This window comes from Aedes albopictus, chromosome 3, assembly GCF_035046485.1.
Source record: "Aedes albopictus strain Foshan chromosome 3, AalbF5, whole genome shotgun sequence".
Lineage (NCBI taxonomy): Eukaryota > Metazoa > Arthropoda > Insecta > Diptera > Culicidae > Aedes > Aedes albopictus.
This window is the reverse complement of record NC_085138.1, coordinates 379,539,908-379,566,029: the sequence shown is the minus strand read 5'-3', so window position 1 is coordinate 379,566,029 and position 26,122 is coordinate 379,539,908. Positions and strand designations below refer to the sequence as shown.

Here is a 26,122-nt window from a genome sequence, read left to right as displayed (position 1 = left end):
GATTGGAAGAAGGTTTTTCAAAGGAGTTTTCAGGGTAATCTCGAGAAAAATTTGGAGAAAATTCTCAAGAAAACTATGAGTTTTCTAAAGGAATCCCTGGAATAATCGCTGACGGATTTTTTTCAAGAAATCTCTGAAGAAGTTCCTGTCAGAATTTATCAAAAATTCCCTGAAAGATTTTCTAAAAGAATCGCTGGTGGAATTTCTGAAAAAATACTTGGAGGGTTTTTTAGAAGAATTATTGGAGGAATTTCCGACGACATCCATGAATGGTTTCCTTAATGAATTATTCGAAAAATGTCTGAATGAATCTCCCAGAGAATTTCTAAAAGAATCACTGTAGGATTTTGGAAGAAATTCATGGAGGAATTTGAGGAACAATCCATGCCAAATTTTCTAAATTATTTTGAGACATTTTGGAGGAAAAGCTAGGGTAATATCTGAATCAAACCCAGTAAAAACTGTACTCATACTGGGTGTTAAAAGTGTTTTATGCGGTGTCAGGCCATTTGGCCGAAGGTCATTCAGCAGAAGGTCATTAGGCCGAATGGTCATTAGGCCGAATGGTCATTAGGCCGAATGGTCATTAGGCCGAATGGTCATTAGGCCGAAAGGTCATTGGGTTTTCTTCTTGCCGTTACGTCCCCACTGAGACAAAGCCTGCTTCTCAGTTTAGTGTTCTATGAACACTTCCACAGTTATTAACTGAGAGCTTCCTCTGCAAATGACTATTTTGCATGTGTATATCGTGTGACAGGCACGAAGATACTTTATTGATGAATTTTTCCTTCTTTTAAACATAGGCTGTTCTTTCTAGTCTCATTGCTAAAATAGTTTTTGGCGCTGAAACTGCTGATATTCAATTCATAAATTTTTCCTTCTTTAAAACATAGGCTATTCTTTCTAGTTTCATTGTTAAACTAGTTTTTGGCAAAAATTACAACAGATCCCTTTACAGGCTCATAACGGCTGACTTTCAATTCGTCCTGGTGACCATTCGGCCTAATGACCATTCGGCCTAGTGACCATTCGGCCTAATGACCATTCGGCCTAATGACCCAGCATCGTTTTATGCAGTTCAGTATCATAATATCCATTTTAAAGGACTCATTTTGGTATTATGATGACCAATACTTCCGCACTGGTTCATTATGCAACTGAAATGAGTTGCATAATGAAAAATAGTTGCATAATGTTCATAATGTAACTCATTTGGGTTGCATTATGAACATTATGCAACTCAAATGAGTTGTATAATGAAAAAGTCATTGCATAAAATTTTGTATGGAACTCGTTGCAAAACTCAATTTTTCAGCACTCTTCGTATTTATCCAACTCGGCAAGCTTCGTTGGATAAATGTACGACTCGTGCTGAAAAAATCAACTTTTTGCAACTCGTTATATAAATAACTATTTTTTTATCCCAAGAGCTAGTTACTCAGTAAACAACTTGGTATAACCTCGATGACATCACTGCTAACTTTATTAAAGCTGAATATTAAAATAACAGGCCTAGTGAGCTCATTCCATACTATTAATTCCTCTCTTTTGGAAAGTAACATAGTATAATTTGAAGTGCTCACAAAGCACTAACCTGTTTAGCAAACTCAGCCTCAGTGGCGATGTTATGTCTAAAAGAAAACGTTTCAAACAAACAAGAAACAATTTTCAAGCTAACTTTTCCTAACTAACGAAAAGAGTTATTCCATTTCCCGCCTTGAGGCGCGAAACTTCAAAAATTCTCTCGCTCCCATTAGCTGCCTAAACCCAAGTAGAGACGCCAAACACAACACAGCAACCGCAAATATTATCATTATGGGCATCAGCACCATCATCATCAGCTGCCATCATCTACAGCTAATAATCACCCCATTGCAAACACTCACTCTTCGGAAAGCCTTTTCCAACCGAGTAAGTAGGGGTTCCCACACAAAAACAGACAGTTCCTTGATGTTTGATCGCTTTCTTCGCCTCCCGCCGCGCCGTGCCGCGATGATGATGACGCCGATAATAATGATAATAATAGCTTCAATCAACCGCATCCTAGCGCCCTTATTTCTTCAAGTACACGTTTGTTAATCGAATTGAAACCCCTTTTGGTTTCCATGGCGGAGCTGAAGTATCCAGGCTGCCATATTGGTGGTGCGTGGGTTTCCCCATTAGAAAGCTAATTGGTATTATTGAGAACAATGCAGGAGTAGTTTGAGACGTCATAGTTTTCAATTTTAATTGGATTGCGCAGTCCTGCAATTCAAGTGGAAACAAAGTTTAGTTTTTATCATTATAGTCATTGCCTTAGTTTCTAAGAACACTTTGGATATTAGTTGAAGATGACACATTATTGGTAATGTCACCCTAAACGTCCATCAGAATGGGAGTTGGTCTATTTCCATCATAAATCGCACTGGCGGAGTCTGTTCGTCCGCTGCATCGTTCATCCGTGCTTACGTTTCCCACGTTTTTCAGGTGTTCATCGAAGTGCTACCTCCACCTTTCAATCACCTTCCGTCCGTCCTTTCTTCTTCTAAACCATTTCATTAGGTTTTCATTTGATCAACATTTATCATGTTCATCAAGTTTATTTGAGCACCATTCATAGATTTCTGTCGCATCCTCAGCAACTCTCTGAGGACACATAATTTTTCTAATTTACATAGTTTATTATTCTTTGCCGCACTTTCACCGTGGAAAAAAGACCCATTCACGGGAAATCAACTTTTAAAGAACGATAAAGAAAATAAATCATCGGAAAGGAAAACGCCAAGGATGTCCCAGCTTTGCTGAAACCGCGGCGAGCATACGAAACAAGATGTAGTTACTGGTTGGTGGTGGTGGTGACTTGCACTGCAAACAAATCTTCCTCTGCGACGGGAGTCGCTTGCGCCACCCTCAAAGACAGCGTCAACAATCTGCTTAGCAATGCATAAGAAAAACTTTTCGCCTTTCAATCTGGGTTCCGCGAGTACCGCAACAACTGCATGCACCACCGCGTCGTCTCCACGCACAGCACCGAACTACTGGAACTGGAACTGGATCTCATCCACTGGTTCAGCTTCAGATTGCAGAAGCGAGAGTTATTTTAATTCATTTTTCCATAATTTTATTTATTTATTCTGGAAAATTCATCCAAGCTTGATGCGCAGGGAATGAAACTCAATTGCGGCAGCCAGCACAGTCAGTGTGGTTGCACGACCCTGAAGGTACCAGTCAGTGGCAGTAAGGTACCACGCCGCACCGGAGTGTTTATTTTCCGAAGAAGAAGCTGGAAAAGTTGACTGACGTTGTATTTACAGGGGGAGTCGCGAAAATGTTGGTCAGATCGGTTCGGTTCTTCGTCTTTGGTCAGGTTTGTTCGTTTATTATCCAAAATGATTAAGATTATCATAGAAAAGTCTGTACGTGTTTGAAGACCGTGTTTACGATATTGGATGGAGCTTCTTGTATTTAGTAAAATTTTACAAAAGATCGCACCTGAGACCTCCTAAAACGCTCCTGAAATCCACTGGAACCCCCTTAGACTTCCCCTGGTTCCCCAGGAATACCCATGATGACCGGCATATCATTCAATTGAGCCCCAGCTACAAGCCCGTGTACAAGGAAGGGGTTATGGGGGTTAAACCCCTCCCATTGCCGGTGTTTCACACACTAGGCGCTCCTTCGCCCATGCAGCTAGCCAGCGTAAAATGTGGTGTCCCAGATTCAACACTTGGTTCGTCATTGATGACGTATACCCTGTCATAAACCTACCTTTGACCTTTTTTTTTTATTTTGGATCCAACGCTGCTCCAACATTGGTTGAAATTTGACCCGACATCCGATAATTTTTCAGTGTGGCGGAACTTTGCAGAGTTTTTCGTACTTCGTGCTCCTGAGACCCCCAGGTTAAGGCGTACCCCCTAAAACCTTCTTGAAGCCCCTTGGAACACCCCTGAGATCCTCGAGAGCCCGTTGGAAATGTCCCTGAGATCTCCTGTTACTGCCTGTTAAACACCCCTGTAACTTCCCCTTGCTACCCCTTGGTAATCCTTTTCCGGCAATTCAGTTGCGAATTCCTAGGGAATTTCTCTGGGAAAATTATTTTGGAAGTCCTTCGTGAATTTTCTTTTATTGCGGTATTTCTTTTGGCAATTCCTTCGACAATTCATCTGTTAATATTTTTGAGACTACCTTCGGAAACTGAGTTGGAAATTTAGTTGAATTTGAACTTGGCTATTCATTTGGGAATTTCTTTGATATTTTTCCGGCAAAAATATTTTAAATTCCTTCGGAATTCCGGAAGATTTATCAGAAGAATCATCAGAAGAATCACCAGAAGAATCATTAGAAGAATCGCCAGAAAAATCATTAAAAGAATTATCAGAAGTATCATCAGTATGATTATCAGAAGAATCATCAGAAGAATCATCAGAAGAATCATCAGAAGAATCATCAGAAGAATCATCAGAAGAATTATCAGAAGAATCATCAGAAGAATCATTAGAAGAATCATCAGAAGAATCATCAGAAGAATCATCAGAAGAATCATCAGAAGAATCATCAGAAGAATCATCAGAAGAATCATCAGAAGAATCATTAGAAGAATCATCAGAAGAATCATCAGAAGAATCATCAGAAGAATCATCAGAAGAATCATCAGAAGAATCATCAGAAGAACCATCGGAAGAATCATCAAAAGTATCATCTGAAGAATCATCAGAAGAATCAGCAGAAGAATCATCAGAAGAATCGCCAGAAAAATCATTAAAAGAATTATCAGAAGTATCATCAGTATGATTATCAGAAGAATCATCAGAAGAATCATCAGAAGAATCATCAGAAGAATCATCAGAAGAATCATCAGAAGAATCATCAGAAGAATCATCAGAAGAATCATCAGAAGAATCATCAGAAGAATCATCAGAAGAATCATCAGAAGAATCATCAGAAGAATCATCAGAAGAATCATCAGAAGAACCATCAGAAGAATCATCAGAAGAATCATCAGAAGAATCATCAGGAGAATCATCAGAAGAATCATCTGAAGAATCATTAGAAGAATCATCAGAAGAATCATCAGAAGAATCATCAGATGAATCATCAGAAGAATCAACAGAAGAACCATCGGAAGAATCATCAAAAGTATCATCTGAAGAATCATCAGAAGAATCAGCAGAAGAATCATCAGAAGAATCATCAGAAGAATCATCAGAAGAATCATCAGAAGAACCATCGGAAGAATCATCAAAAGTATCATCTGAAGAATCATCAGAAGAATCATCAGAAGAATCATCAGAAGAATCATCAGAAAAATTATCAGATATATCATCAGAATATCATCAGAATATCATCAGAAGAATCATCAGAAGAATCATCAGAAGAATCATCAGAAGAATCATCAAAAGAATCATCAGAAGAATCATGAGAAAAATCATCAGAAATATCATCTGAAGAATCATCAGAAGAATTAGCAGAAGATTCATCAGAAGAATCATCAGAAGAACCATCAGAAGAATCATCAGAAGAATCATCAGAAGAATCATCAGAAGAATCATCAGAAAAATCATCAGAAGAATCATCAGAAGAATCATCAAAAGAATCATCAGAAAAATCATTCGGAAAGTCGTCTGGAGAATCATCAAAAGAATCATTAGGTAAAGCATCAGAAGAATCATCAGAAGGATCATCAGAAAAATCATCAGAAGAATCATCAAAAGCATCATCAGAAGAATCATCAGATAAACCATCAGAAGAATCATTAGAAGAACAATTCAATGAATATTCAGAAGAATCATCAGAAAACCTTTCGGAAAATCATCAGGAGAATAATCAGAACAATTATCAGAAGAACCATCAGAAGAATTATAAGAAGAACTTATGAAAAAAACATCAGAAGAATCATCAGAAGAATCATCAGAAGAATCATCAGAAGAATCATCAGAAGAATCATCAGAAGAATCATCAGAAGAATCATCAGAAGAATCATCAGAAGTATCAACAAAAGAATCATCAGAAGAATCATCAGAAGAATCATCAGAAGAATTATCAGAAGAATCATTAGAAGAATTATCAGAAGAATCATCAGATTGATTGATTGATTTATCTTTATTATAGAGACTTTCAGCCCTTAAGAATCATCAGAAAATGATCAGAAGAATCCCCCGAAGAATCATCAGAAGAATCATCAAAAGAATCAACAGCAGAATCATCAGAAAAATCATCTGAAGAATTATCAGAAGAATTATCAGAAAAATTATCAGAAGAATCGTCCGAAGAATGATCAGAAGAATCATCAGAAGAATCATTAAAACAATCATCTAAGAATCATCAGAAGAATCATCAGAAAAATCATCAGAAAAATCATCAGAAGAATCATCAGAAGAATCATCAGAAAAATCATCAAAAGAATCATCAGAAGAATCATCAGAAGAATCATCAGAACAATTGTCTGAAGAATCATCAGAAGAATCATCAGAAGAATCATCAAAAGAATCATCAGAAGAATCATCAGAAGAATCTTCAGAAGAATCATCAGAGGAATCATCAAAAGAATCATCAGAAGAATTAAAAAATGAACCTTCAGAAGAATCATCAGAAGTATCGTCATGAAAGTTATCATAAGAATCATCAGAAGAATCATCAGAAAAATCACTTGAAGAGTCTTCAGTTTAATCATCAGAAGATTCATCATAAGACTCGTCAGAAAAATCATCTGAAAAATTATCAGAAGAATCATCAAAGAATCATCAGAAGAATCATCAGAAGAATCATCAGGAGAATCAGCAGAAGAATCATCAGAGGAATCATCAAAAAATCTTCAGAAGAATCATTAGAAGAATAAGCAGCGAAGATGCCAGATACACAGATTTTTCTGAATTTTACATGTTTTTGACCTTCTATACAGACTAGATATAGAGTACAGAAAAATATAGATTTTTGAAATGTGATTCAGATTTCACCAGAAAACATAAGATTTGAAGTTATTTTTAATAAATGTAATGAACACTTCATTCAATTGCTGCTTAAACTTTAAAGAATTTATTTAAAAAAAAAATAACATGTACACACATGTTTTAGGAATGTAAATGCCAGCAAAAATTTAAAATCTCCAAAAAGTAATACTTTTTTTAGTTTCTATTAAAATCTAGAATTCTCGGTGTCTGCTATACCCTCAAATACGGCGATACAGAAATATCTGTATTGATACAGATTCCTGGTAAAATAATCTGGCATCTCTGTTCATCAGAAGAATCATCAAAAAAAATCAACAGAAAAATCACCAGAAAAATCATCAGAAGAATTATCAAAAGAATCGTCAGAAGAATCATCAGAAGAATCATCAGAAGAATCATCACAAGAATCATCAGAAGGATCATCAGAAGTATCAGCAGAAGAATCATCATAACAATCATCTGGAGAATCATCAGAAGAATCAAAGAATGAACCATCAGAAGAATCATCACAAGTATTATCATGATGATGATACTCGTGATGATGAGTTTGTCGGGAGTGGGATTCGATCCCAGATCCTCGGCGTGGTAGTCAAGTGCTCTAACCATCACACCAGGTCCGCTCCTTCAAATTTGCAGAATCTGATGAAGCTGAAGAATCGGATGAATCGGAAAAATCTGATCTATCTGATGTATCTGAAGAATCTGAAGAATCGGAAGAATCTGATGAATCGGAAGAATCGGAAGAATCGGAAGAATCGGTAGAATCGGAAGAATCGGAAGAATCGGAAGAATCGGAAGAATCGGAAGAATCGGAAGAATCGGAAGAATCGGAAGAATCGGAAGAATCGGAAGAATCGGAAGAATCGGAAGAATCGGAAGAATCGGAAGAATCTGAAAAATCTGAAGAATCTGAAGAATTTGAAGAATCTGAAAAATATTGGGAAGTTCCTTTGAGTTTCGATGGAAGTTTATTAGAAATTCCAGTAAATTAATTGAAATTATCTGCGAGCTTCGACCTATTCCTTCTACAATTTCATTGGAAGTTGAATGGACATCGAAATTTATTTGGAAACTCTCTGGAATTTCCTGCCGCAAATGAATTTGAAATTCTCTCGGAAGCTTCTTGGACATTCTGTGGTAATTCCTTGTTCTTTGGAAATTCAGTTAAACACAAAGTCAAACTTGACTTTGGCGATTTATTTGGAAGTTCCGTTGAGATTTCCTATGACAGATTTTTTGGGAATTCCTTTAAAAACTTCTTAAACAATTGGTTATTTCTCTGGCATTTCATTCTACAATTTTGCTGGAAATTCAGTTAAAATTAACGTTTCCATACCAATTTGGATTTTCAATTATGTACTTTTCTTGGTAAATAGTTCCAAAATTAATTTGAGATTTGCTTCAGCCAATTAATTGGAAATTTTTCCGGAAATTTCTTAGAATGATTTATGGGTGTATTCAACTGAATTGGTTGATGCAATATTTAGTAAAAATGTCCGAAGGAATTTTTACTAAATACTCTAGCAACACACATGTTATAATAGAGTTACGATTGCGCAAGTTTTGGTTGTATAGAAGTTTATTTTACGTAATTCTAACATTGTGTTGAAATAACGTAAAATGAACTTCTATACAACCAAAACTTGCGCTGTCGTAACTTTTATATAACATGTGTGTTACTTGGGTATTGCATCAACCAATTCAGTTGAATACACCCATAAATCATTCTAAGAAATAAACACAGTCACTGTGAAGACGCATCGAACCGTGTGAAAGTTGTGTTAATCGGTTCATTTGTTGATGAGTTATATTTGCGGCTTAGGGGAAGATGATATAGATTGATGAGATTAGAATTGAACCTTATGACAACTAAGTTGCCGGTCATTAATTGGCTCGGTAGCTTAGTTGGTGTAGCACTTGTCTAATTTGACCACACGGATTGGTATTACCGAAAATTTGCACTTCAAGTGAGTCGTTTTCGAGCATCCTCCTCTACGTAGTTACCCGTCGTATCAAATAGAATGCGAACGACGCGTTTGATCGCCTTCCAGGTAGCATTGTTCTTCCTCTACAAGTGGTTGCCTGTACGATAGGCAAACAGTTTCAAACAATAAACAAATCGCTTTCGCTCTTCGTACATATGTACAACAGAGATGGTTATATTTGCGGTTTAGGGGAAAATGATATAGATCGATGAGATTAAAAAAAAGACACTACACCGTCTTCAGCCAAAGGCTGCACAGACTGAACATTCCACTAACACGAGACAACGGACAACACACATAACACCCAGTGGCCCAATGGAGAATTTTCCGTTTGACGAAAAGTTTTCCCCGACTGGAGCGGGAATCGAACCCGCACTCCGAGGCTTACGAAACGCTTAGACGACTGGCGCCGCTAACCGCACGGCCACGAAGCCCACCATTGGGAGAATTGAACCTTATGACAACTAAGTTGCCGGGTCATTAATTGGCTCGGTAGCTTAGTTGGTAAAGCACTTGTCTAGCGAATAAGGGTCGTGAGTTCAAATCTCACCTGAGCTGTGGATTTTTTCCCAATTTAACCAATAATTTACCCATCTGTACATATGTACGTTGAGTTATTTGAATTTCATAATTTGACCACACGGATTGGTATTACCGAAAATTTGCACTTCAAGTGAGTCGACTCATTTTTATATAAAGAGATTCCTTTGGAAACTTCTTAGACCTTTTTTCGATAATTATTTTGGTGATTCACCATGGAGATTCTTTCACAAATTTCTCATTTATTTATGGTTATTCTTTTGGTAGTTTTTAGGCAATTTTTTTCGGAATTTAGTTGTAATTGCCTTCAGCAATTAATCTGGAAGTTCTTTCAAAATTTCCTTCGCAAATGAATTGGTATATCCTTCAAAAACTGTTAAGCACTTTTTTTTCAAAAATTATTTTGATGATTTCTACGGCCTTTTCAGTGAGAATTCCTTATAGTTTTCTTTCGGAAAATAATTCTGGAACTATAGATTCCACAAAAAAAAAAATTAAAAAAAAAAGCCAAAACCATTCTTTACTTTTTAAGAAAACAATACATACCTAAACTCGATAACTTCATTATTCTTGGATTGCCATTTTGAATTCGACATTTGTCGAGCTAATTGCAGCCCCACGGTATAGATTAGTTTCATTATAATCTTGCTAAATTTCTTTCCAATTTATCAAAATTCCAGTATTTTTACAAACTCTCCAGATTTTAGTAAATTTTCGTAATTGTTTATAAACACAGTCACTGTGAAAACGAAGGTATCGAATCCTGTGAAAGTTATGTGAATCGGTTTATTTGTTCCTGAGTTTCATTACATCAGAGGGAATTAGAAATCATTTTTATATAAAGAGATTCATTCGGAAACATCCATTGGTTATTCCTTCACTTCACTATTAAGAGATTCCTCCAGAAATCTCTTGTTTCTTTATAATTTTTATTTTGATATGTTTTCGACAATTATTTTTGAAAATTTAGTTGTAATTGACTTCGGCATTTTTTTTTGTTGAAAATTCTATCAAGATTTCCGTTGCAAATGAATTGGTAAATCCTTCGAAAACTGTTAAGTATATTTTTTCGGTAATTATTTTGAAAATTCCTTCGGCATTTTCTGCGACCATTCCTTAGAGATTTCTTTAGAAAAAATATTTGAGAATTACTTCCAATTTTTTTTTAAGAAAATTTGTTTGATATTTCTTTAAGTGTTTCTGTAGAAAATTTCTTTGAGCTTTCATTCGACATTTTTTTTTTGGGAAATATTGACGTTAAAATCGACAACGAAAAATTAATTACCCAAACCAATTTCTCTTAATTTTATGAAAACAATACACACCTAAGCTGGATAACTTCATTATCCATTGTCCATTGCCGAGCAATCCACCTTCCAAATTGTTTCCACCCTCGGCGACCCACCTGTCTCATCGGCGAAAGCATCATTTTTCATTTGCTTTTAATTCATCAAACCATCACGTCCTATTAACGGAACAATCGAGCTTGACTTGCCATCACCGTCCAGCGTTTGACCTCTCTCTCTAGGTGGGACGCGAAAACAGATAAAAAAGCGAAGAAGAATGTGGAATCCCTCTGTCGTCAAGCTGTTCTCCACCACCACCTCGGGAAGGTGCCAGCATCCTTAGGCCTTTCATTCTCGCACAAAGCCCTCGGTTGGCCGGATCCCCACAACAGGATTCGTTCGCTTCTCCTTCATATGCATGAGGTTTCACTGACTTCTGAGATAAGAAGGAAAAACCGGAAAGGGAAACCCGTGGTGGCAGCACAAAAAAAGAAAATCCAATATCATCCTGACTTTGAAGTGTCTGTCCTGGCCTGTCCTGGCTCGTCTTCGCCGTCACGTCTCCCACACACCCCGTAAGCGGAAACATTAATAATTCCACAGGTTCCAAAGGTCTCGTTTGGTGGGGATGCGACGGAAACGACGACGACGGACATGTCCCTCTCAGATCGCATCGTCGTAGATGCGGCAGCGGCAGTGTCAAATAAATGCCTTCGCATTTTCTCCCGGAATTTCCTGGTTGTGCCAGTCAGTCCCACACACATATTCTCAAATTGGGAGGAACAACTTTTGCTCGTCACTGTCGCTCAATATGTTTGTGCGGTGCGGTACCATGGGCGTAGAAACTGCGGATAGGGGTCGGCCTCTTTGACTGTCAACAAATTTCTTTTGGCCATTACCCATGGCCGGCGCAGGCTTGTGCCGCACATCATTGACATTCACATAAAATTTCCGCACATCGTTCCGATCCATGTTTTTCTGCATTTTAGCTATCACACTCTCTTTGTTCTTCCATTTCTCGCTGCTGTGGATTCCTTCTCTTCTACTCTTGTCGCCCTTCCGCTCTCTGTTGAGCCCGTTACCGGCCCCTAGCATTCGTCTTTTGATCATTCTTCTCGTTCGTTGCTCGTCACACTCCTCATCAACCATTGGCGTCGCTAAACGGTACCGATCACCTCTCTGTCAGTATGCCTTTCCATACCAGTCGAATTCCCTCGCTACGCCAATGGCTGCTCCTGATTCTCCCAGCCATCGGATCCCGATGTGTCGTCCTCTGGCAGTCGATATCGTTTGATGGGGCACATCGTGGCTTTGTCATGCGGGAAGGCATTTTTATCGAAAGGCACACGACGACGACAACAACGCCGGTCTTTGAAAACGACTAGCTCTATTTGGAACACGACGGCGGGCGACGGTTTTAGAGCTGGGGAATCTATTGGAAAAGTTTTCCCTATGTGCGGCTGTGCCCTCTGTTTGTTTGGGTACTACGAAAGGGGGAGGGATCATGACGAGTGGTAAAAGCTTGTGCCTTGTGTGTTGTGTGTATTGACGACGTTTGTGGAGACGACGACGACGATACCGGATCCAAGTCATTCCAAGTTTTAGATTGCATATTTCTCGGCTCGGTGGAAAATAGAGGTACATAGGTACCTATCGAGCGAGTAGGACGAGATCAAACACACTTCTCCGCCGAGTGGTTGTCAACTTCACTAGCTGATGCTATCAACTATGATGATGGAGTAACATTTGAATTCGAAGTTTCCGCGTCCGTTATTGGAAGGAATGTCACCGTGTTCGGGATGGCAGGGAGGATTATTTCTTCAAGGATTAGCTCCTCTTTTCCGTGTAGCGGTGTCGAGAATGACTCGCCCGATAAATGTGGCGATTCGTTAGCGCAAAAATGCATTGTAGTTGGCAAAGTAGTTGCTAATTGAGAAGAACTTTAGCGATATCTAGTCATACTACAGCCCGTAAATGCCGAAGAATGTTAACAATTGGAACTATTGAACCAACTGAAAATTTTGTGCCCTTGTTCTCATAGTCGACGTTACCATCGTTCACAATGTTAGCATACACAAACTAATATCTAATGATTGAGATTGAGCTTGAGCTTGATTGTCCGCCCGTAGATGCTACTCCAGTATCGATCGCCAGACCAGCGACACTCACACAAGGAACCAATGAGATATCTGCCGGGGACTAGCAGGCATCTTCAGTGTGTGAGCGTTGGTGATCTTCTATTTTTAGACGACAATGACGCCTGCCACGTCAGGTTGCAGGTCAATGTGGGGAAGGGGAAGGAAGTGATGATTGCAATTGGTTGTATCCACATCAGACCCAATGTACCTCTGCGTCTGGACAAATTCATGCGGATATCGAAATATTGGTGGGAATTTGTTGGCAGAGGGTTCACACATTGGTGCGTGGATGCCAGGGTAAGGTGATAGAATTATGTGTTTTATTATTCTGAAGATGTGCGGCACAGTTCACATGATTGCATAACTGTAGGCCTTATCTGATAGATTGACACTGTGCTGTGAAAGTTTGGAAGTAAGGGAAACATCTATTTCTGTTCTAGCGATGGCTATGAACTTGTGAATATACATTAGTTGCATACATATGTAGAGAGGAGGGAGAAAGTATATGGAAAGATACAAAGTAGGAGGAAAAGGATGGACCAGGGATTGAACCCAGGATCCTCTTCGTGCGAACCAGAAGCGGTAGCCACTCGACCACCAACCCCGTCAATTCGTTCGAAAATGTTCTCCAGGGATTTATTCAGTTTCTCATATCTTTAGAGATTCCTCCAGCGATTTCTTCAGAAAATCGCCCAGGGAATTTTTAAGAAATTTCGAAATAAATACCTTCAGAGATTTCCCTGAGAAATTCTTCCAGAACTCTTCTTTTGATTCCTTAAAAATCTTAGTTTAGAAATTAATTGAAGATTTTTTTTTTCTAATGTTTGCTACCTCCTTTTAGAAAATATTCAACGGATTTTTTTTTTTCAGAACATATTCCATGCATCGCTTCAGAATTTCTTATAGAATTTTCCCAAAAAAATCTTAAGAAAAGATTCCACGTGTTCCTTAAAAAAACATTCATAGATTATTTCAGAAAATCATCCACGGAATCCTTCACAAATGCATTGAGCGATTCTTTAAGAAAATCAAATTTTCCCCCAGAAATTTCTCTAAGCATTTTATTAGAAAATTTTTCACTCGCTTTTTCCATTAATTCGTTCACAAATTTCTCTAGGAATGCATTTAGAAAATCTAGAATAAGAATTTTGTTGAAGAATTTCTCAAGAAATTTTCCTGTACATTGCTTAATGTTTTTTCTATGAATTTTACCAAGGATTTACGAAAAAGTTTCACCAAGCCTTTGAGAAATTTCCCCTGAGATTCTTTCAAGAATTCCTTGGGATTTCTTCGAATAATCTTCCAGAGATTCATTCAAAAATACTTCCTATGATTTCTACAGCGATTTTACTGAAGATTTATTCATTACCAAAAAAAACTACACTTGAATGTGAAGGTTCGCCAAAGCAGAGCGTTCATGATTAACAGAATTTTTAATCATGATTAATCATTGATGATTAAAAATCCAATTTCGGTGATTATTGATTATGATTAATGATTAAGATTGGTTTTATCTGTGATTATTGATTATGATTAATGATTAAAAATGGCTCATTGATTAAAAATCATGATTAATCATGATTAATCAATCATAAAAAACTGGAAATGATTAAAATATATTTGTTGTTTAAAATATTTTTGAATTTTCAAAAGTAAAAGGTAACTCTGTCTGGGAGATTTTTGAATAAAGAATCATACATTATATTATGTAGAACAGCATTTGGACCAATTAAAATAAGATCATATATTTTATATGGTGAATCATTTGTAGTGATGAATGGTTAATGATTGATTAATTTATTTTCTTATGATTATGATTACTGATTAATGATTAAATTGCGAAATTAGTGTGATTAAGATTAATGATTAATGATGAAATGAGATTTTTTTGTGATTATGATTAATGATTTTTGATTAATCATTAACGCTCTGCGTTAATAGAATTAAAGGTTCAAGTTGACACTTCAGGATAGAGTTAGCCTTCCTGATCGCGGAACTCCTTCGAAATTTTTGCGAGGATATTTATATGTTCAAAGACTTCTTCAGCATTTTAGGGATTTCTTCAAATTCTATCAATGAGTTTTCCAGAAAATATGCCAAAAAATTCTACATGGATTACTTCCGAAATTTTCCCCAGGGTTTCTCCAAGTCATTGAGAAATTTCCTCAGTGATTTCTGCAGAAATTCCCAGGAGATTTTTTTTAAATTGCTCTTGCGGTTCCATCAGAAATCACTAGGAATGTCTTAAGAGATCCCTGCAGAATTTGTTTATATATTTCTCCAAAGATTTTTTTCGGAAGTTCTTTGAAGGATTTTTTTCGAAATCCCTGGAATATTATTTGCCAAGAAATCCATGGATTCCTGTCTCAAAAAATCTCTTAAAAACTCCTGGAAATACCTTTGAAAATAGCTAGAAGGAATTAGGAGGAATTACTGGAATTACTGGACAAAATTCCTGATGCGCTTTCTGGGAATATCTTGTGAGCAATTCCTGCATGAATGTCCTAGGACAATACCTAGGAGAAAACCTGGAGAAATACCTTAAGATAATTCTTTTGTTCTCTGAAAAAAAAAATCTTACAGCCTTGCAGAGCAACTCTGCAAATATTTCCAAGGAGAACTTAAGGAAACTTATGAAAGGATTCTTGGAAAAATCCGTAAAAAATATGAAAGAATCTCTCAAAAAATGTCTGCAAAAATCACAGATAAAGGTATTTGTAGAATTCATGAAAAAATCATTAAATATTTTTTAAAGGATCCCTGGAGGATTTTATTAGGGATTCTTGAAATAACCCCGAGAGATGCCTTTGAAGGAATTTTTAGAAATTTTCTTTACAATGTCTGATGGGATTAGTACACAATAATCCCTCAACAACTATCTGGAGATCCACAAAGAAATTTTGTTGAAAGAATCTTTGAAATAATACCTGAAGGAACTGGAGAACCCTCTGCAGGTTTTCATTGAAAAAAATCTTGTAAAATTCCATGAAAAATTTTAAGAAATAGATTTCGGTGTAATTTCTGCAGGAATTTTTGAAAACATATCTGAAATAATCCTTGCAGGATGGTCTGAATAAATCGAAAGCAATGCCTGGGGAAATACCTCAAGTAACTATTTTAGAAGCAATTGAAGGTATGTCTAGTATAATGTCTTGAGAATTTTCTAGAGGAAATTGCAAAAAAAAATCCGAGAAAATCTTTAAATAAATAAAGGAAACCTGAAGGAACCTCTGGAGAAATTAAAGCAAAACTTTCTCGATTGACTCTCTCGAAACGACACAAAAAGGGATAGTTACAGTTAGACAAAACAATTGACAAAAAACGATAGTAATTATTTCCCCCCTGAGGAAGACACTATCCCCGTGTCGAAACGTCGGGTGAATAAAACAACTCGTTTTTTTTAAATCCCAAGACTGCGTAGCCGTTAATCGAGAGAGTCAACCATACAGTCGTATTTCAATAGCATTAAAGCAGAACTTTTTGAAAAAGTTCCTGGAAAGAATACTGGAATTCTGAAAAAAACCCTCAAGGTATTTGTGAAAGGGTCTCCGAATATTTGTGCAAAGAAAACTCATGGAATTGCATGTTTTGAAGATGGTGCAGAAGTTTTGAAATCTTGAGTAACCAGCTCTGATTCTTCTATGACAACACTGAACATAATGACATAGGTACTGTTGGATCAAATCAAATGGAAATTGCTGAAGTAATTTCCAAAATACTCTGCCAAAAGAAATTTCATGGAAAAATCACAGGAAATTTTCTCGATTCAATTTCCAAAGAAAATGCCGTTAGAGTAGCCCAATCAACTCTCGTGGAAATGGGTGAAGGAGTTTCCAGATGAGTGTTAAAAAACTTCCCAAACTAATTGCCGTTGGATTATCCATAGGAAGCCAGCAAGAAATTTCAGAAGGAATTCCCTAAAAAATTGAAGTAGAAATTCTAGAAGATATTTCTGAAATTCCAAATGCCATTGCCGAATCATTTCCTACAAGATTTAGTTAAAAAACTTTCCAAACGAATTATCTAAAAAAATTAAAAGAAAGTTGGCGAAGGAAGTTCGAAGAGGTTTTTTAAGAAATTGTAAAACAAATCATTTTTTACCAAAATAATCAATTTTAAAACAACAGTTGAGACAGTTGAATCAATTTTCAAAACAGCATTTGTGACTGTTTTCAACGAGATTTCTCATGAAATTTTTGAAGATATTCCCAAAGCTATTACTACACGAATTTCCAAATTAATTACTGAAAAAATTTAAAAATAAATTGCCGAGAACACTGATAGTTCTGAAACACAAAAGCGCCACGTTGTGGCGAATTTCAGATTCGATTTTTTATTCTTTTTAAACGCATTCATTTGCCTGAGTAATTTTTCCAACACGCGTGATATACAATAGGTAATCAAGCATTTAGCTCATAGGCACAAGAGCACCACAAAGTGAGTGAATTTCGAACAGAAATAACCAGCAAAAAATTATTCAAATGCTGTACCTTGAGTTGTCACGGAAATTCTACGGGTAGTCTTTCAGAAGTTCCTCGAGAAATTCTTCCAGAAATAGGTACGAGAATTTTTCAAAAGTTTCCTGATAATCTTCTCAGAATTTCGCTGTAAATTCTTCCAGAAGTTCCTCCGGATATTGTTTCAAAAGCTCCACTGGGAATTGTGTCAGAAGTTTTTTTTGGATTCTTTCTGGAAGTTTCCCGGGCGGAATGTGCACAAAAGTCTCTCTAAGAATTATGCTCAAAATTCCCTGTAGTAATTCTTATGGAAGATCTTCCAAAAAATCTCCAAAATGCCCTTCAGAAATACATTGTAACGTTCCTTTGAAAATTCCTCAGGAAATTTCATCAGGAAATCTTAAGAAAATTTTCTGAGAAATTGTTTCGAAAATTATTGGAAAAAACTCTCGTGCAAGATTATCAGATAATTCTTCTGGGAGTTTTTATGAAACTTTTTCTAGAAATGCCTCCGAAGACTTCTCCGGTTATTAAGACTGGAAATTCCTATCGATTTTTTTTTAAAGTTCCATCGGAAGTTCTCCAAAAACTACAGCATGAATTCTTGGATTCTTCCTGATTTCACTCTATGGATTTCTTTAGAAATTTCTCCAGGCATTCCCTTAAGAAAATCTTAAGTCTTTTAAAGTTCTTTCAAAACATCTTTTATGGGTTCAGTAACAAAATCCTTCTTAATTTCTTTCAGAATTTCTTCTAGAAGATCCTTCTGAAATATGTCCAAGAATTCCACTAGAAAAAGGTTATTCAGAAGATCCTTCATAGATTCTTTTAGAAGTCCGCTCGAGAACTCGTTCAGGAAATCATCCACGGATTTCTTCAGAAAATCTTAAGTTAAGATGCTTCAAGAATTCTTCTTGAGACCTAGAAATATCTCTGGAGATTCCTCACCCAGAATGGAAATCTTTCAATTCGGCCATCTGCACCACCGTGATGAAGAACACCTTTAAGACATCTACTACTTTTTTTTTCAAGGTTTCTTTCAGAAACTCCATCAGCGATGTCTTACGAAATTATTCCAGGGATTTTTAAGGATACTTCTCCAGCGCTTTGTTCACATCTTCCTAAACGAAACTCCAATAAATTTCCATTAAGAACTCTTTTGGGAAGATTTCCATAGATTGTTTCTAATATTCCACCAGAAAATACTTTTGAAATTTTTCTTGAGATGCGTTTAAGAAAACCTCGTAAACTTCTCCAGGATTCTTTTCTAATTCATTCAATGAAAATCTTCCAGGGGCTTCTTCAGAAATTCGAATGGGTATTTTTTTAAAGAAGAAAACCACAGATTTGTTCACAAACTACATTTAAGATTTGAATGAAAATTGCTGCAGAAATGTGTGCTGATATTACTTCATGGAATCATCGATTAAATACTGCAGGAACTCCTCCAGAGATTATTGTATAATAACTTTCAATGGTTTAGACAGGAGCTCCTTCAGGATTTCCTCTGGATATGCCTCCATGTAATTCCCCACAAATTTCTCAGACATTTCTTCTCAAGATAACTCTATGCATTTCTCCACGAGCTCTTCAAGAAGTTTATTCAGAAATATTTCCTTTGAATTTCCTCAGAAACTTGTTTGGGAACACCTCAAGAGTGTTTTTGAGGGATTTTTACAGAAGTTAATCTAAGCGTTTTTCCAGAAATGTCTGCAGGAACTCTTTTAGAAATGCGTACGCAGATTTCTTCAGAAATTCTTTCAGGAAATCCTCTTTATCAAAAGATTTCTTCAGGAGATTTTCTTAAAACCCTCAAAAAAAAAGTTTACCCATGAAGATCTACAGAAATTCCTCCTGGGATTCTTTCAAGAATTTTCCTGAGATTTCTTCAGGTAGTTTTCCAGAGATTCATTCAAAAGTAATTACTTTTTGAGATATCAACGTGTATTATACTGGAGATTTTTTCAGAAATTCCTGATCGGACTCGTTCAAAAATATTTTCAGAGACTTTTTCAGAATTTAGGAATTTATTCAGACTTTTTCTGAAAAGTTTTCATGGAGCTCATGAAATATATCTAAGCTTAAAAAACCTGCAGAGTGGCCTTCGTAAAATCTTCCAAAACTTCTAAAGGATTTTTTAGACATTACTCCGGCGGTTCTGCCAGAAATATCTTTCCATCGGGGGTACCTGCAAGAATTGTTTCAGATATTCCTCCAGGAACTTTTACAGAAATTTCTCAAAAAAAATGCATAAATGATTGATGAAAGAATATCAGAAAGAATCCCTGAAGGAAACCATTAGAAGCTATACCTTTGGGGCTTGTCAGAAACAGTTCTTAAACATTTTCTGGAAAAAAGTTTTGAAGTTAGATCTGGATGAATGTCTGAAAGAATACCTACAGAAGATTCATGTTTAGTTTCAAGTAAAAAATACTTGAGAATTTCAAAAGTGACTACTGTAGATATCTGTAGATGAGTTTCTAATGATAAAATTTAAAAAATGTGCACAAAATTGCAGGCGAAGCTACTTTCGGAGTTCCTGAAGAAATTTCTCAATTATTTTTTGATGATTTTTGTAAGGAATTAGTATACAAGAATCTTCAAAGTACTATCTGGAAAAATTCTGCAAAAAAATACAGCAGTAACAGAAAAAAAACTGAAAAATTAACTGTCGAAGGAATTATTGAATGAATACCAAGAAGAACTGGAGAACCCACTGCAAATATTCATAGAAGAATTTTTTTTGATATTTTTATTTAATTCTAAGGCGTTCGTTCTTGTTTCTTAAGGAACTGATGAATAAATATATAATAGTATATCTGATAATATGTAGTAACACTCGAACGAACCTCTTAAGAAATTTCTATCAAAAGAACTCTCAGTCTCTATAAAAAAAATATCAAGAATTGCATCGTTTGAAGAAATCTTTGGAGACAATTTCGAGACAATTCCAAAAAAGGAAATTCTGATAATATTTCGGGAAGAATGCTCTCAGAATGTTTCTTTCAAGAAATTTCTTCAGAAACTCCTGAAGAAAACCCTTTGAATATTTCTGGAAACTCAAACAATTCTTAGAGAAATCCCTGGAGAAATGCTCAAATTCATGGGTGAGAATGCATACCAAAGGGACACCTGGAGGATTTTTTGAAACAATTGTCGCTGAAACCATTCTCAGAAATCCTCAAAGAATCTTTTTTCTACAAAAATTCTTGAAAAATTTTGGTAAACGCTTAAAGAATTTCTTAAGGAATCTCTAGCGGTGCTCCTGGAGGTCATTGACGAGGAGAAGGAATACATTCTTAAAGAATTCTCAGGGTTTTCTTTTTCAATTTTCTTCAAACCCCGATTTCAACAGAACTCATTTGACATGTTGATGAATACTTTCATACGTTTAACTGGATTTTATGGCACCAGAAATCATATCGTTTATCTTGCTTTTGATGTTTAAGCCTCAAACTCTTAGGAAAGAGCTGTTATCTTAAACTTTGAGCTGCCATTTTGGACTTAAGCCCGCCATCTTGGATATTCTGACGATTTTTGGAATCCAGACTTCTTCCTCATACCAGATACACCCCTGTTGCATGGTTTTTGAGCCTTCAACTCCAATAAACAACCGCTATCTTGAATTTTGAGTTGCCAGATTGGATATTCCGGTCGACATTTTTAGACTCAGGACCACACATCTTATACATATCCCATATATACATATTTCATGATTTTAAAGCCTTAGTTTCCATTAGACAGCCGTCATCTTGAATTTTGAGACGCCATCTTGGATTTTAGTCTACCGTCTTGGATATTCTGGTCACCATTTTCGGAGTCCAGACATCTTTCCTATACACTAAAACCTCTTTTTATGCATGTTATTTTTATACATGTTTAATTTATGCACCTTTTTAATGCTGCAGCCTATTTATTGCACCCATAAACAAATAGAAACGCTCCATACAAAATCAAAAAGCGCTCCATAAGGAATGGACATATGTTCCATGGAAAGGTGCAATGTTACCCATAAAAAATTGAAATCGTTCCATACTTTATAAAAAATGTACCGGTAAAACATGAATTTTTCTCATTAGAAGTGAAATTTTGTACCAATCAATAATACTGAAATGCTTCATAATAAAATACAAATGCTCCATAGAAAAATGCAAATGCTCCATAAAAAAATAAAATTGTACCCATAGAAAATTGAATATTTCTGAAAAATTGAAAAATTGAAATTACACCATAGAAAATAGATGAATGCTCCATAAGTATTATCAAACTGCGTGGAATAAGAGTGGGTCATCGTTTATATGGAAAAACGAAAAATTCAATGGTTCCCATCAGATCAAAGCTATTTTGATCCCATTTCAGGACCCAAACAAGTGTGCAAAATTTGAGCACGATCGGTTATGTCTACGTTTTGCCATCGCGTTTGAAGTTTGTATGGGGTTTTACAAGGGAAAACACACTTTATTGCATTTCTCTCAAAACAAGCTCGAATTTTTCTAAAACCATGTAACCGACAAAGTGAAAACATAGCCTAGGGTGTCCTGAAAAACTTTGTCGAAGACCGCAAAGTGTTCTAATGCTTATGAAAAAAGTTATAGCGTTGACATTGTTTGGCGAAACAGTAGGATTTTGTTGCTATTGTTATTACTTTACATGTTAAAACATAAACACATGCATGCGGTCCGGCGTTGGTTATAACTATTTTCACAAGCATCGGATCGCTTTGCGGTCTTCAAGGGTCTTGGATATTTTGGTTACCTTTTTTGGACTCCAGACTTCTTTCTCATAGCAAATATAAACATACTGCATGGCTTTACAGCCTAAAGCACCAATAAACAGCCACCATCTTGAATTTGGAGCAGCCATCTTGGATTTTGAGCTGGCATCATGAAAATTTCTGGTCTCCGGTATTGATGTCCGCACCAAATTCGTCAACCATGCTAAAGGTTACAAAAATCGCCGCAGTGCTACCAGTGCTGATCCGGATCACTGAAATGACCATAACTCCGGAACACCTTGACCGATCAAGGTAATTTTCAATAGCAAACAATGTGGTAAAATTCCGGTCCGATTCGAGCTATATTCCGAAAAATCGGCCAATGGGATGATGAGTAGCAAACACCAACTTTGCAGGGTTGTTGTTCGGCATTCTTGCAACATGCCCTGCCCACCATATCCTTCCGGCTTTGGCCTCCTTCTGGATGTTGGGTTCGCCGTAAAGTTCAGCGAGCTCGTGGTACATCCTTCTCTGCCGCACACCGTTCTCCTGCACGCCGCCGAAGATCGCCCTTAGCACGCGTCGTTCGAAAACTCCGAGTGCTTGCAGGTCCTCCTCGAGCATGGTCCATGTCTCGTGCCCGTAGAGGACACCCGGTTTTATTAACGTTTTGTACATGGTGCATTTGGTGCGTGGGTGAATCTTTTTCGACCGCAGTTTCTTCTGGAACCCTGGATGCGCCTCCGAATTTCACGGCTCACGTTCTTGTCAGCCGTCAGTAAGGATCCGAAGTAGACGGATGCCTCCAACCCCTCGAAAGTATCCCCGTCTATCGTAACATTACTACCCAGACGGATCCGGTCGTGTTTGGATCCGCCAACCAGCATGTACTTTGTTTTTGAGGCATTCACCACCAGTCCAACTTTTGCTGCTTCGCGTTTCAGGCAGGTGTACAGCTCTGCCACCGTTCCAAATATTCTAGCGATAATGTCCATCGTTCCCCGGCTGTTGAGCCTGGCTCGTCGCATCACACCTTCCAGAGCGATGTTGAATAGTAGGCATGAGAGTCCGTCACCTTGTCTCAGTCCCCGGCGAGATTCGAATGAACTGGTTAGTTCACCCGAAACCCTTACGCAGTTTTGCACACCGTCCATCGTTGCTTTAATCAGTCTAGTCAACTTCCCAGGAAAGCCGTTTTCGTCCATGATTCTCCATAGCTCTGCGCGGTCGATACTATCGTATGCCGCTTTGAAGTCGATGAACAGGTGGTGCGTTGGGACCTAGTATTCACGTCATTTCTGGAGGATATGCCGTAAGATCTGGTCCGTTGTCGACCGGCCGTCGATGAAACCGGCTTGATAACTTCCCACAAACTCATTCGTTTATACGAGAAAGGCAAAAAGTTTGAAAATACTTTGATTGTTTCGTAATGCATTTGATCATGCTTCATGCTTATTGGTACATTGCAGTAACCGTTCTGCAAAATCAACATTTGGATTTTCAACAATGTCGGTCACGACGGTTCTGTCATCAAACCCGCGTTAGTCGCGCACCCATCGCCACCCAAATTCCGCTGACAACTCAGCAAATCGCTTCCAGCGAAAGCCCAAAAGAATGCAAATTTGCACCATAAATCCATTTATGGGGGTATTTTTGGCCGCAGCCATCACGCCAGAAATTGAATTAATTAAAATTGTTTCAATGTGCACCTAGCCTAGCCAGAGGTGCAACAAAAAGCCTAAACAGGATAACGACCCTTGCGATGTGGAATTTCGGCCGTGTTGAAATAAATCAGACTGGTTGCGTTATCGCTTTGGGGGACAAAGGGAACCAATGGGGGTCAAAGTTCCAATGATTTCGTCGAAGCCCACAGCAGTCAGTGAGTGTGCTGGCTGACACAAATTCGGGTTGGCCGAACCAAATTTCGACTTTCCTAGCAAAATGTTGACACAACCCGCAAAATCTACCCGAAACCCGGCGACTAATGTCCGGCCCGGCTGACTGGCAATGGAGCAGAATTGTGCTCTGTGATGGGGTCACAGTAGAAAAATAATTTAGTTATCACACTGACTGTTCGGAATTGGTTTCGGCGCTCGGGGCCGGTCTGGGACGGGGGCTGGAAGGGATTTCGGGCTGATGGGAACAGGAAGGTCTCAAAGCTGTTAATTTAAACTGTGGCATGATACAAATTGCTGTCATTTAGGGGCCGGATCAAAGGGAATCCCAAAAGGCGACGAGTGCGGTGCGGTGCGTGGCAAAGTTCAGCAGCACAGTGCTGATTTTGGTTTATTCACACCATATTTTCTGTGATTCACATTTTTGGGTTTTTGGCGAGGGGGGGTCAGAGTAAGAGTGCTAAAACATGGGTCAACATAGTGACAAGTGGTGCGAAATAGTGTAGGTGTTTTGGTGGAACAATCTCGACTAATGCTTCGTCGAGCCAACAACAATCGATGACCACGCGCTGCATCGCTGGGTACACGCAGAAGTCAGTGCTTGATCCTCTCAGAGGGGATACAAACAAGCAGCTTGTTTGCAGATTGGACAATTGTTCTGTATGGCGAGGGTCGAGTGAAAGCACAGTCAGCGGATTAGAACTGAAAGGCGGCTTCGCGATGTTGCGGGAAGAGCAATCAGGGACGGGAATTGCGCATTGTAGGTGGTTTTTCTGTGCGGCTAAATTTATTGACATGACTTTTTCCTGGAAAGTGGTGCATAAGCTTGGAATTGGTTTTTTGAGTTTATTTTAGAATTCAGCACAATGTCATGTGGACGAACTGCAAGTTGAATTGGTAATAACAGTTCTCGTGAATGATTTGCGTATTCGAGTGAACGGCTTAGCGAAGGATTCTGTCCAGCTTTGTGATTCCGCATTTTCATAGACAATATCAATGATTGATTTGCCATTTGTTGAACATTATCCAAATGTTGAACAGTTCCGCATTGTTTGCCATTAAAAATGATCCGGATCGATTAAGGCGTTCCGGAGTTATGGCCATTTCAGTGATCCTGATTAGCAGCGATAGTACTGGCCGTAACGATGGGGAGTTCGAATGGAATCTGGTATTACGTGGGTTTCGGCTTCTCAGTCATGAATTTTGCGTCGCCTTCTTGGTTATCTTCGCCTACGTTTCGACCCGGGATGGGGCCTTCTTCAGGGCCTAAAATTTATTTCAATTATTACGAAATTTTCTTTTTTTTGGACAATTACAAACTTACTCGATATTAAGACGACAAGTTAAAATAATTTTTACAAAATATAAAAAGTCGGTAGCTAAAGCGCTGATTTCTCTCCACAACGGGCATCGCTAAATGGGAGATACATTAGTCACATCACTTTCATTTTTGTGCGTTTCATAGCTTTCTGGACTTACTAGCTTGGCTCGGTAGCTTAGCTGGAAAAGCGCTTGTCTATCGAATAAGGGTTGTGAGTTCAAGTCTCACCTGAGCTGTGGATTTTGTCGGAATTCCACTAATAATTTATCCATCTTTTCATGTATATGTTGAGTTCATTAAAAACCCAAATTAATCCACCTAGTGGTGATAGTGCCTTTCTCGTCGAACATGTTCTCACAATCTTTCCGGCAACGTAAGTCAAAGTGTTTCTGAATCCGAATATTTTTATAGAAAAGCAAGCATTTTATCAAAGACATCTTAGAATTGACTTAAAACTTATTGATTGCACATAGTCCGACGTTATGTTCAACGTATAAGCAGGGCTGAACAATATCAGACTTCTCAGTTGACTGCTTGAACACTTTGTTGAGCACCTTCACTAACATTGGAGGCTGATCAATATCAAGACGATACCAACAAGCTAAGTTATAACTCCTTACACGATCACAAAATTTTTTTCTGAACATTTGGGCTATATCTTATTGACCGTTGAAAACAAGAGCGATAGGCAGTGAGTATAGTGCGACGTCTGTTTGTATGTGGGTTTAATTTGTAAGATTTTGTTCTCTTACACATATTTATCGCTTGCATTGATTTTATTTACTTTCGTACTTCCGGAGAAGCACCAAACGCTGGTTGTGCAACCCTACCGGTAGTCTGTAATATGGTTTGAGCCT

General features: G+C 37.6%; 1 long non-coding RNA gene and 1 other non-coding gene across 2 annotated transcripts in view; both read left to right on the top strand.

Moving 5' to 3' along the window:
- Positions 1–26,122, top strand: part of LOC134291829 (uncharacterized) — a 444,222-nt gene that overhangs the window by 260,935 nt on the left and 157,165 nt on the right. The gene's annotated exons all lie outside the window — the stretch shown is intronic.
- On the top strand, positions 25,430–25,501 carry Trnad-auc (transfer RNA aspartic acid (anticodon AUC)). The gene has a single exon. It is a non-coding gene; the product is annotated as a tRNA-Asp (tRNA).